Source organism: Hyperolius riggenbachi, chromosome 9 (assembly GCF_040937935.1).
Source record: "Hyperolius riggenbachi isolate aHypRig1 chromosome 9, aHypRig1.pri, whole genome shotgun sequence".
In the NCBI taxonomy this organism is placed as follows: Eukaryota; Metazoa; Chordata; class Amphibia; order Anura; family Hyperoliidae; genus Hyperolius; species Hyperolius riggenbachi.
Window position 1 is genome coordinate 287,812,283 of NC_090654.1, and position 11,745 is coordinate 287,824,027.

General features: G+C 48.9%; 1 protein-coding gene across 11 annotated transcripts in view; it reads right to left on the reverse strand.

The window, feature by feature from the left end:
- The window catches only part of SYNE3 (spectrin repeat containing nuclear envelope family member 3), a 166,204-nt gene extending 163,123 nt beyond the window's left edge, over positions 1-3,081 (reverse strand). For all 11 annotated transcript variants that reach the window (XM_068254741.1, XM_068254748.1, XM_068254745.1 and 8 more), the window contains exon 1: positions 2,976-3,081. The gene's annotated coding sequence lies outside the window, so the exon portion shown is untranslated. The remainder of the gene's footprint in view (positions 1-2,975) is intronic.
- Positions 3,082-11,745: the final 8,664 nt, after the last annotated feature.

The window sequence follows — 11,745 nt, forward strand, 5'->3', positions numbered from 1 at the left end:
CGCATGCATGAGACGTAAGGTTTGGGGCCCACTAGGATTTGCAAAAAGCAATCGCTAAGCAATTTTCGCAGCGTTTCCCAGAGTGATTTCTGACAATTTTAAAACTTTTTTTTTTTTTATGCTAGCGATTTGTACAGGAATTGCGACTTCTTTTTTCTTTTTGGTTCAGAGTAGTAAAATCGCTGCAAAATTGCTTTGTACATGCGATTGAAAGGACCTGCGATTTAGGGAGAGCGCAATCGCTCCTGTGGAATCGCCTCCATTGACTGTCATTAAGCCTAGCGCTTTCACAATCGCCGGCAATGCTCTGCTGAAACAGCTCCTGTGGGTCCCAACTGTATACAGCCCAAAATAATTGTTGACGATCATTTTTAGGTGTCAGAACTGTTTATTGTATTTTTTTTGTGTGTGTGTGGGGGGGGGGGGGAACATGCCGCTGGGGTCTCTATAGGCAGTTCAGTTTTGTGGAGAAAGAGCAGAGGGAGAACGGCAGGAAAATGATAAAATCGGTTGAAATGACCAATGACGACTGTTCCACAATCAAATACTGATTCCTGAGCTGAGAGATCAAATTACAATTGTTATTAGTCACATATAAGGGGGAAATAGGCTAAACTCTCCAAATACATACAGGGTGCATTTCTCTATGTTCTTCTCCTGTCCTGTGCAAGAGTTCAGGTCCACTTTAATTACCTAGTGGAAAAATTGAGTAATGTATTGGAACCTTTACAGGCCTGACAGCCTGCTACAAGCTGATATAGAATTTAAAAGGTCTCAATACACAGTAGTGGAGCTGAACTCTTGCACAGGACAGAAGGAAAACATAAAGAAAGGCACCCTGTATGTATTTAGAGAGTTTAGCCTGTCTAATTCTTCCTCATCTGTGACTAATCACCACTGTAATTTGATCTCTCAGCTGTCATTTGGCTGCGTCGGCAGAGCAGTTAATTTGTAAACACGGGATGTTAACCCTATGTCTGCTTCCATGATAGCAGGAAGTAGACACGCTGCAGATTTATTTCAGGATTTGTATCGGCTGTAACAAAGAAGCGTTTTTTCTTTGAAGGTTATTATGCTGTTGCTTATCATTTACAGCAGGGAGGAAGTTTCTGAGTTCAGGTCTGTGCATGCGGCTTTGGCTGTGACAATGACATGCAGATCATACAGAGAAACTCCCTCCCAGAATCTCAGTACATAGAGGCTCACTGATCTAGGCAGGTGCAGAGTGCACTATACGTGATGGGCAGAAAACATGCTCTGCTATGAATTCAGTGTCAATGCTCCTTACAATAAAATAATAAACTCAGCGACAGTGCTGGGTGCAGTCACTGCTCCAATCACTATTCTCCATAGTGAGCAGTGACAACTGGTATTCCCACAGCGACACAGTCACCTCGGTAACAGGATCACTGACACTGCACAATACTGTCCCACTAGGTCACAATGTCCCAGTCCCCAGTACAAGGTGACACACTCGCCATAAGTTGTGACTGTGGTCTGTCCAGGAGCAATATAGTGTCAGTACACAGTCAGGGTGTCACAGAGCTCGGTACACAGTCAGGGTGTCACAGAGCTCGGTACACAGTCAGGGTGTCACAGAGCTCGGTACACAGTCAGGGTGTCACGGAGCTCGGTACACAGTCAGGGTGTCACGGAGCTCAGTACACAGTCAGGGTGTCACAAAGCTCAGTACACAGTCAGGGTGTCACAGAGCGCAGTACACAGTCAGGGTGTCACAGAGCTCAGTACACAGTCAGGGTGTCACAGAGCTCAGTACACAGTCAGGGTGTCACAGAGCGCAGTACACAGTCAGGGTGTCACAGAGCTCAGTACACAGTCAGGGTGTCACAGAGCGCAGTACACAGTCAGGGTGTCACGGAGCTCAGTACACAGTCAGGGTGTCACAGAGCTCAGTACACAGTCAGGGTGTCACAGAGCGCAGTACACAGTCAGGGTGTCACAGAGCTCAGTACACAGTCAGGGTGTCACAGAGCTCAGTACACAGTCAGGGTGTCACAGAGCTCAGTACACAGTCAGGGTGTCACAGAGCTCGGTACACAGTCAGGGTGTCACTCAACGTCACAAGCAGACACATTGCCCCCAGAAAAGAGGTAGGAGTATCCCGTGCAGTCACAGTGCCTCCAGTACATTATTAGGGTGCCCTATGCAGTCACAGTGCCCCTAGTACATTATTAGGGTGCCCTATGCAGTCACAGTGCCCCCAGTACAGTATTAGGGTGCCCCATGCAGTCACAGTGCCCCCAGTACAGTGTTAGGATGCCCCATGCAGTCAGTGCCTCCAGTACAGTATTATGGTGCCCCATGCAGTCACAGTGCCCCCAGTACATTATTAGGGTGTCCTATGCAGTTACAGTACCCCCAGTACAGTATTAGGGTGCCCAATGCAGTCACAGTGCCCCCAGTACACTATTAGGGTGTCCCATGCAGTCACAGTGCCCCCAGTACAGTATTAGAGTGTCCCATGCAGTCACAGTGCCCCCAGTACAGTATCAGGGGGCCCCATGCAGTCACAGCGCACCCAGTACAGTATTATGGTGTCCCATGCAGTCACAGTGCCTCTAGTACAGTATTTGTCCCATGCAGTCACAGCGCCCCCAGTACAGTATTATGGTGCCCCATGCAGTCACAGTGCCCCCAGTACAGTATTATGGTGTCCCATGCAGTCACAGTGCCCCCAGTACAGTATTATGGTGTCCCATGCAGTCACAGTGCCCCCAGTACAGTATTATGGTGTCCCATGCAGTCACAGTGCCCCCAGTACAGTATTAGGGTGTCCCATGCATGCAGTCACATGGAGAGGGTCACATTAGGCAGCCCAGTGTCGCTGTAGATAGGACTGGTGTCTCTCCCCAGCAGCAGCAGCTCAGGCTGATGACAGGCAGCTGGGAACACAATACACGCGTCTCCCTTCTTCTCTCCTCCCGGGCCCCCCAGCACAGGGAGGGGTGACATACCTGCAGGAGTGACGGGCAGCGGCTGCGGGAAGCGGGGCCGGATTTGCAGCTCAGCGGAGAGGATCCTCCCGTCCTGCAGACAGCAAGACACTAACAGCTCCTAACATACAGCTCTAGTCTGCACTTACTGCTCCTATCACTGCTGCTGCTGGAGGCGGGTCTCCCTGCGCTAAATAAGGGCAGAGCCAGCCGGGGAGCTCCATTCCTCTATACCAGGGGGCAGGGGGGCTCCTCTATAACAGGGGGCCTCTATACCAGGGGAGAGGGGGATCCATGGCAGGGGGCCTCTCTATACCAGGGGGGCTCTATACCAGGGGAGAGGGGGATCCATACCAGGGGGCATGGGGGCTCTATACCAGGGGGCAGGGGGGCTCTATAGCAAGGGGCATGGGGGATCTGTACCAGGGGGCAGGAGGGCTCTATAGCAAGGGGCATGGGGGATCTGTACCAGGGGCAGGGCCGAGGCAGAGGCTGGAGAGGCTCCAGCCTCAGGGCGCAGTGTAGGAGGGGGCGCACAATTCATTCAGCTGTCATTCCTAATTGTGTTTGAAGCAGAAAGAAATAAGAAAAGGGGATACATAGCAGTGACTGCAAGCCAGATAACTAGATATTAAGGTGTTGGGGAGGATGTGGGCCCTGTGGCCCGCTTAGTCTAATAGCAATCAGTGTGTGACGGCTGGGGTGGGAGGGATGGAGGGGCGCACTTTGCTGTCTCAGCCTTGGGTGCTGAAGGACCTTGTCCCGCCTCTGACCAGGGGGCAGGGGTCTCTATACCAGGGGAGAAGAGGGCTCTATACCAGGGGAGAGGGGGATCCATTCCAGGGGGCAGGGAAGCTCTATACCAGTCGGAGGTAGGGGGCTCCATACCAGGGTGTATCGGCCGAAATGGGTGACATGAATCGGTCGGACATGCTGCGAGATGTAGAGCCGACATGCTCGATCGCGTGTGCGGCGGTAACAGCGTGTGGTATCGGGAGGAGCGACGAACACAAAGGAACCTCCTGCGCTGTCCCCTCTGTAAAAAGTGCCTCCTGACGCCCGGCGCTGTATACTTTACCTGTCGGTGTCCGCCGCTGGCTCCGTGCTTTGTCAATGTACACGCGCTCCACCTGATCGCCCGCGTATACTTTACCTGTCAGTATCTGCCACTGGCTCCGTGCTTTGTCCACGTACACGCACTCCACATGATTGCCCGCGTATACTTTACCTGTCAGTGTCCGCCGCTGGCTCCATGCTCTGTCCACGTACACGCACTCCACATGATTGCCCGCGTATACTTTACCTGTCAGTGTCCGCCGCTGGCTCCGTCCTTTGTCCACGTACACGTGCTCCACATGATTGCCGGCGTATACTTTACCTGTCGGTGTCCGCCGCTGGCTCCATGCTCTGTCCACGTACATGCGCTCCACATAATTGCCCGCGTATACTTTACCTGTCGGTGTCCGCCACTGGCTCCATGCTCTGTCCACGTACACGTGCTCCACATGATTGCCCGCGTATACTTTACCTGTCAGTGTCCGCCGCTGGCTCCATGCTCTGTCCATGTACATGCGCTCCACATGATTGCCCGCGTATACTTTACCTGTCGGTGTCCGCCGCTGGCTCCGTGCTTTGTCCATGTACACACGCTCCACATGATTGCCCGCGTATACTTTACCTGTCAGTGTCCGCCGCTGGCTCCGTGCTTTGTCCATGTACATGCGCTCCACATGATTGCCCGTGTATACTTTACCTGTCGGTGTCCGCCGCTGGCTCCGTGCTTTGTCCACGTACACAGGCTCCACATGATTGCCCGCGTATACTTTACCTGTCGGTGTCCGCCGCTGGCTCCGTGCTTTGTCCACGTACACGCGCTCCTCATGATTGCCCCCGTATACTCTACCTATCAGTGTCCGCCGCTGGCTCCATGCTTTGTCCATGTACACGCGCTCCACATGATTGCCCGCGTATACTTTACCTGTCAGTGTCCGCCGCTGGCTCCGTGCTTTGTCCACGTACACGCGCTCCACATGATTGCCCCCGTATACTCTACCTATCAGTGTCCGCCGCTGGCTCCATGCTTTGTCCACGTACACGCGCTCCACATGATTGCCCGCGTATACTTTACCTGTCGGTGTCCGCCGCTGGCTCCGTGCTTTGTCCATGTACACGCGCTCCACATGATTGCCCGTGTATACTTTACCTGTCGGTGTCTGCCGCTGGCTCCGTGCTTTGTCCGCGTACACGCGCTCCACATGATTGCCGGCGTATACTTTACCTGTCGGTGTCCGCCGCTGGCTCCGTGCTTTGTCCACGTACACGCGCTCCACATGATTGCCCGCGTATACTTTACCTATCAGTGTCCGCCGCTGGCTCCATGCTCTGTCCACGTACACGCACTCCACATGATTGCCCGCGTATACTTTACCTATCAGTGTCCGCCGCTGGCTCCATGCTCTGTCCACGTACACGCGCTCCACATGATTGCCCGCGTATACTTTACCTGTCGGTGTCCGCCACTGGCTCCGTGCTTTGTCCACGTACACGCGCTCCACATGATTGCCCGCGTATACTTTACCTGTCATTGTCCGCTGCTGGCTCCGTGCTTTGTCCACGTACACGTGCTCCACATGATTGCCCGCGTATACTTAACCTGTCGGTGTCCGCCGCTGGCTCCGTGCTTTGTCCACATCCACGCGCTCCACATGATTGCCCGCGTATACTTTACCTGTCGGTTTCCGCCGCTGGCTCCGTGCTTTGTCCACGTACACGCGCTCCACATGATTGCCCGCGTATACTTTACCTGTCAGGTGTCCGCTGCTGGCTCCGTGCTTTGTCCACGTACACGCGCTCCACATGATTGCCCGCGTATACTTTACCTGTCGGTGTCCGCCGCTGGCTCCGTGCTTTGTCCACGTACACGCGCTCCACATGATTGCCCGTGTATACTTTACCTGTTGGTGTCCGCTGCTGGCTCCGTGCTTTGTCCACGTACATGTGCTCCACATTATTGCCCGCGTATACTTTACCTGTCGGTGTCCGCCGCTGGCTCCGTGCTTTGTCCACGTACATGCGCTCCACATGATTGCCCGTGTATACTTTACCTGTCAGTATCTGCCACTGGCTCCGTGCTTTGTCCACGTACACGCACTCCACATGATTGCCCGCGTATACTTTACCTGTCAGTGTCCGCCGCTGGCTCCATGCTCTGTCCACGTACACGCACTCCACATGATTGCCCGCGTATACTTTACCTGTCAGTGTCCGCCGCTGGCTCCGTCCTTTGTCCACGTACACGTGCTCCACATGATTGCCGGCGTATACTTTACCTGTCGGTGTCCGCCGCTGGCTCCATGCTCTGTCCACGTACACGCGCTCCACATAATTGCCCGCGTATACTTTACCTGTCGGTGTCCGCCGCTGGAATGACCCCATTTTGGAAAGTAGACACTTCAAGGTATTCAGAGAGGAGCATGGTGAGTCCGTGGCAGATTTCATTTTTATTTGTCGCAAGTTAAAAGAAATGGAAACTTTTTTTTTTTTTTGTCACAAAGTGTCATTTTCCGCTTACTTGTGACAAAAAATCAAATCTTCTATGAACTCACCATGCCTCTCAGTGAATACTTTGGGATGTCTTCTTTCCAAAATGGGGTAATTTGGGGGGTATTTGTACTATCCTGGAATTTTAGCCCCTCATGAAACCTGACAGGTGGTCAGAAAAGTCAGAGATGCTTCAAAATGGGAAAATTCACTTTTGGCACCATAGTTTGTAAACGCTATAACTTTTACCCAAACCAATAAATATACACTGCATGGATTTTTTTTTTATCAAAGACATGTAGCACAGTGCATTTGGACAAAAATGTATACAGAAATTTTACTTTATTTGAAAAATGTCAGCACAGAAAGTAAAAAAAAAATCATTTTTTTGACAAGATTCATGTCTTTTTTGATGTATATAATAAAAAGTAAAACTCGCAGCAGCAATCAAATAGCACCAAAAGAAAGCTGTATTAGTGACAAGAAAAGGAGGTAAAACTCATTTAGGTGGTAGGTTGTATGACTGAGCAATAAACCGTGAAAGCTGCAGTGGTCTGAATGGAGAAAAAGGCTCTGGTCCTTAAGGGGCGAACAGACTGTGGTCCTCAAGTGGTTAAAAAACACTTCAGAACCACTCTGGTGTGCACCAGCCCAAAGAGTACTCTCAAAATTAGTATTTTCTTCCTTGCTGGTGGTTTAATTTAAAAATATCACCTTGTAGAAAAAGTGAATTGCATATGGGCCCATGTCATAAAATGCCTTTTAAACCAGCAGCAAGCAAGAAAATACTGTGAATAATTTTGATTGTACTTTTTCATCAACTTTTGGGTACTTTTTAAATTGTAAAATGCTGAATAGTTATTTTACAGAGAATATGAAGATGAGCTCCTAGGCGATAACTAGTTAATTGTATATGGGTGTTTATCTCAGAGGATAATATTTGTGGATGTTGGTCTTTTACACTGAGTGACATGATAATAATTGTCAGACTGCAGTCTGCTGCCTCCTCCTGCAGATACGGGGTGGGATTTCGCCTTGTATTCAGGCATATGTTGCAGCAGATTTCCGATATACGGCACGCTGTGATCCTCACCCTCCGCTGGCATCGCGGACCCCCCTGCTGTGACGACTGATCCATCGCAGCTGCCTCTGTGATCTAAATAACTCTGCCAGGCCTTTTATATTTATACCGCCCAGAAATGCGTATAACGCTTGTCACACCAGCCATGTGGCTTCCCTACTGCAAGGACAACATTTATGCCAGCCCAGCAAAATCGTGTTTGTAATAATCAGAAAGATGTTACCCCAGATATAGCTAGGTAGACCCATGTTACTAATATTCTATTTACCATTAATTCTATGCATACAATCAATTAGGCATTAAAATACATCTGTAAGCTTAAAAAAAGTACTCCTAGGAATGTGTAATGCTAAAGGGGCCCATACACCTAACGATTTTCCCACCGATATACAGCAGATTCGATCACTGTGATTGAATCTGCTGTGAAATCGTTGCGCAAACGTTGACCGAACGATCGATTTCCGACCTAAATCAATCGTTCCCGTCGATTCCCATCGTTCCTGTCCGTGCGGAAGATTTTGCTCGATCGCTGCCACCACATTACCTGCTCCGCCAGCGCGTGTCCCCGCTGTCACTGCTGCTCCTTCTCCGCTGGGCTCCGAGTCCGGCAGGCTTCACTTCTTCCTGTCCTGGCAGGAAGTTTAAACAGTAGAGCGCCCTCTACTGATTAAACTTCCCCGGACAGGAAGTGAAGCTGCAGCCCTGGAGCCGGAGCGGAGAAGAAGACAGCGGAGACCAGGGGACTTGCGCCGGCCGGATCAGGTAATGTATGCAGGGGGGGGGGGGGGGGTGGTGGCGGTGAATGCGGCAGCTTTACAGATGGTGAATCGATTTCATATTTGCGGTAAAGGCAGCCATACGATCCCTCTCTGATCAGATTCGATCAGAGAGGGATCTATCTGTTGGTTGGATCTGATGGCAAATCGACCAGTGTATGGCTACCTTAAGAATACACGGCTCGATTCTGAGCCATTTAGATGGTTCGAATAGATAATTTCCGACATGTCCGATCTCCTGCCCGATCGTTTCCGCGCTCGATTCCGCATTGAAGACAATGCAAAAAGATAGCAAACATGAGCAGAAGATAGGAGAATCGCCTGCGGAATTGAGCGGGAAATCGATCGAGCAGGAGAATCGAGCCGTGTATGCCCAGCATAAGGGGCCAAAAAGTCCTAAAAACACTTTGCAACACAGAAATTTGCCTCCTAAAAGCAACCTGAAGTGATTTAAAAAAAAAAAGATATTTAGCTAAGGCCAGGGAAGGCTCTGGGTCTGATTGAGCCTTCCCGTTCCTCTCACGGTCACCGAGTTCCAGTGCTGCCTCCCCTTGTTAATTTCCCCCCCACTGGAGGCTTTGGAAGTCTTTGGGAGACCGAGTGCTTCCTAAGACAGGCGGCTCCCTCCTGCGCATGCCTGTGTGTGTGTGAGAGAGCGCGAACGAGCATGCACACTACAGACAGAGCCGCTTGTCTTCGAGAGCAAAAGACTTCCGAAGTCTACCACAGCGGAAGAGAGCAGTCTTTAACCCATTGGTGGAAGACTGCTAACATAGGTTACAGGGCTGGAATGAGACCAGGAGAAGAGCAGGAAGGCTCTATACACAGAGCATATCCCTCCTTAGGCAAGTATCTGTTTTTATTTTATTTACAAATCACTGCAGGCTCCCTTTAACCATTTCTGCCACCCGGACGTGACGCTCACGTCTGGGCGGCTGCTCTGCTGCGGTGCCGCGCTTCGGCGCGCTCCCGCACGCGATCGCGGGTACGTCCCCGTGGTGTCCCCCGGTAGCCCTGGGATCAGTGAACGGGAACATGGTTCCCGATCACCGATCCGTGTCCCCAGCAGAAAAACTGAAGCGCTCTTACTAGAGGCTTCAGTCTTTCTGCACATAAAATTTTCCGCGTCCTCCTTGTGCTTCCGGTTAGCGAGAAGCACAAGGAGAAAAATAAACTCAAGGTGGCCAAATAGTAAAACTACATCTACATATCTTTTACAATACAATTTACACATATATTAACATTAAAAATTAACTGTTTATTTCCCACACCAAAATATTACCCAAATAAAAATTTTAATGGAAAAATAAAATTATAATAAAATCAATAGTTACCTAAGAGTCTGAACTTTTCAAATATGCGAGTGAAAGGGGTATACTATACGAACATTTTTTAAAATATAAGCTTGTAAATAGTGATGGACGCAAAACGGAACAAATGCACCTTTATTTCCAAATAAAATATTGGCGCCATACATTGTGATAGGGACAAAAGTTAAATGGTGTCATAACCGAGACAAACGGGCAAATAAAATACATAGGTGTTAATTATGGTAGCATGGATTATTTTGAAGTTTTATTGGACGAAAACTGAGAAATAATTATTTTTTTCCATTTTTTTCTTATTAATCCTGTTAAAATGCATTTATAAAAAAATAATTCTAAGCAAAATGTACCACCCAAAGAAAGCCTAATTAATGGCGGAAAAAACAAGATATAGATCAATAAATTGTGTTTAGTAGTGATAAAGTTATTAGCGAATGAATGGGAGGTGAAAATTGCTCTGATGCATAAGGTGAAAAATCCCCGCGGGCTGAAATGGTTAAAGTGTACCTGAGATGAGAAAAAAATTAAATAAAAAAAGTATTTATACGTACCTGTGGCTTTCTCCAGCCCTCTTTAGCCTATTGGTTGCCTTGCCGTCCTCCAGGGCTGCTTTGATCCTCCGCTGGCCAACCCAGTAAATACTTCAGTCAGCCTCAGTCATAATATATTCTGCATGTACGGCCTGACCACACGCCCCTGTTGCACTCCCATGGCTGGGAGTCCTCTGCACCTGCACAGTCAAAAACAGTACTCTGTCCAGCACTTTGCTTCTATAAACTGTTTATAATCACTTGTCGACCTGATTGCTTTTAAATTTGCCTTCTTCAATGATGGCCTTTAATAGATGCTGCTTGACTTGCAATATGAGCTGTCCCCTGTCTTTAATACTCTTTTTTTCAACCACCCCCTATTCCCCAGGGCCAAATAACTCATTAGCATAATAAAGCTGGAAGATGCTGGAATATTTTATTTGGAATATTTAATTTCAGTATTGGTAAGTTTTCCTTCCCCTCTCCCCACAGGAGGGGAGTTACTGGGTTATCTCAGGGTACCTCCCCATCCTTACATACAGGAAGGGGTGTGGCTGAAGGTGCCACTGATTTTTTCTCCAACGACCCCCTACAGTGGAAATCGCTGCCCAGAAAGGGGGCGCGGCTGAGACTTACAGCCCAGTGAACATGCAGGAGGAGGTCTGGCAGTAAAGGCAGAGGGACAGCCCAGGGCTACCAGAATTTTATATCTCCTATAATTATGTAAACAGTTTAACTACCCAGAGCCCTTTGATAGCATCCTACTCATCACATGACCACGGATTCTAAGGAAAAATTACAATATTTCCCTACCAAGGAAATGTTGAAGGCTGGACTAGATAGATAGGCTTTGTTTTACTTACTTATTATGCAAAATCAATTTTTTTTTAGATTTTCCGTAGTACCTATGAACTATTGCCAGTGAATCGTTTAGATTTATCAATTGCAATCAGCAGGTGGCGCTGCAGACATTTTACAAAGCAGCCAGGGTGAAACAGATGCTACAGACTGCAGAGCTGGACAAAATTATTATTATTATTTAGTATTTATATAGCGCCGACATATTACGCAGCGCTGTACAGTGTATATATATATCTTGTCACTAACTGTCCCTCAAAGGAGCTAGCAATCTAATCCCTACCATTGCCATATGTCTATATTATGTAGTGTAAGTACTGTAGTCTAGGGCCAATTTTTTAGGTGGAGCCAATTAACTTATCCGTATGTTTTTGGAATGTGGGAGGAAACCGGAGTGCCCGGAGGAAACCCACGCAGACACAGAGAGAACATACAAACTCTTTGCAGATAGTGCCCTGGCTGGGATTCGAACCAGGGACCCAGCGCTGCAAGGCGAGAGAGCTAACCACTACGCCACCGTGCTGACAAAATGGAAAGATGTACTCCTTCCCCCTCATTCCCAGCCAAGTAAATGAGCAGGACTAATGTCCCCTGTACCCCAGTGCTACAGAGGGATTCTCCTGTTTTCTTGTTATGTATTTGTTTTTGTTTTTTTTACAAAAGCATCACTTTGTACCAAAT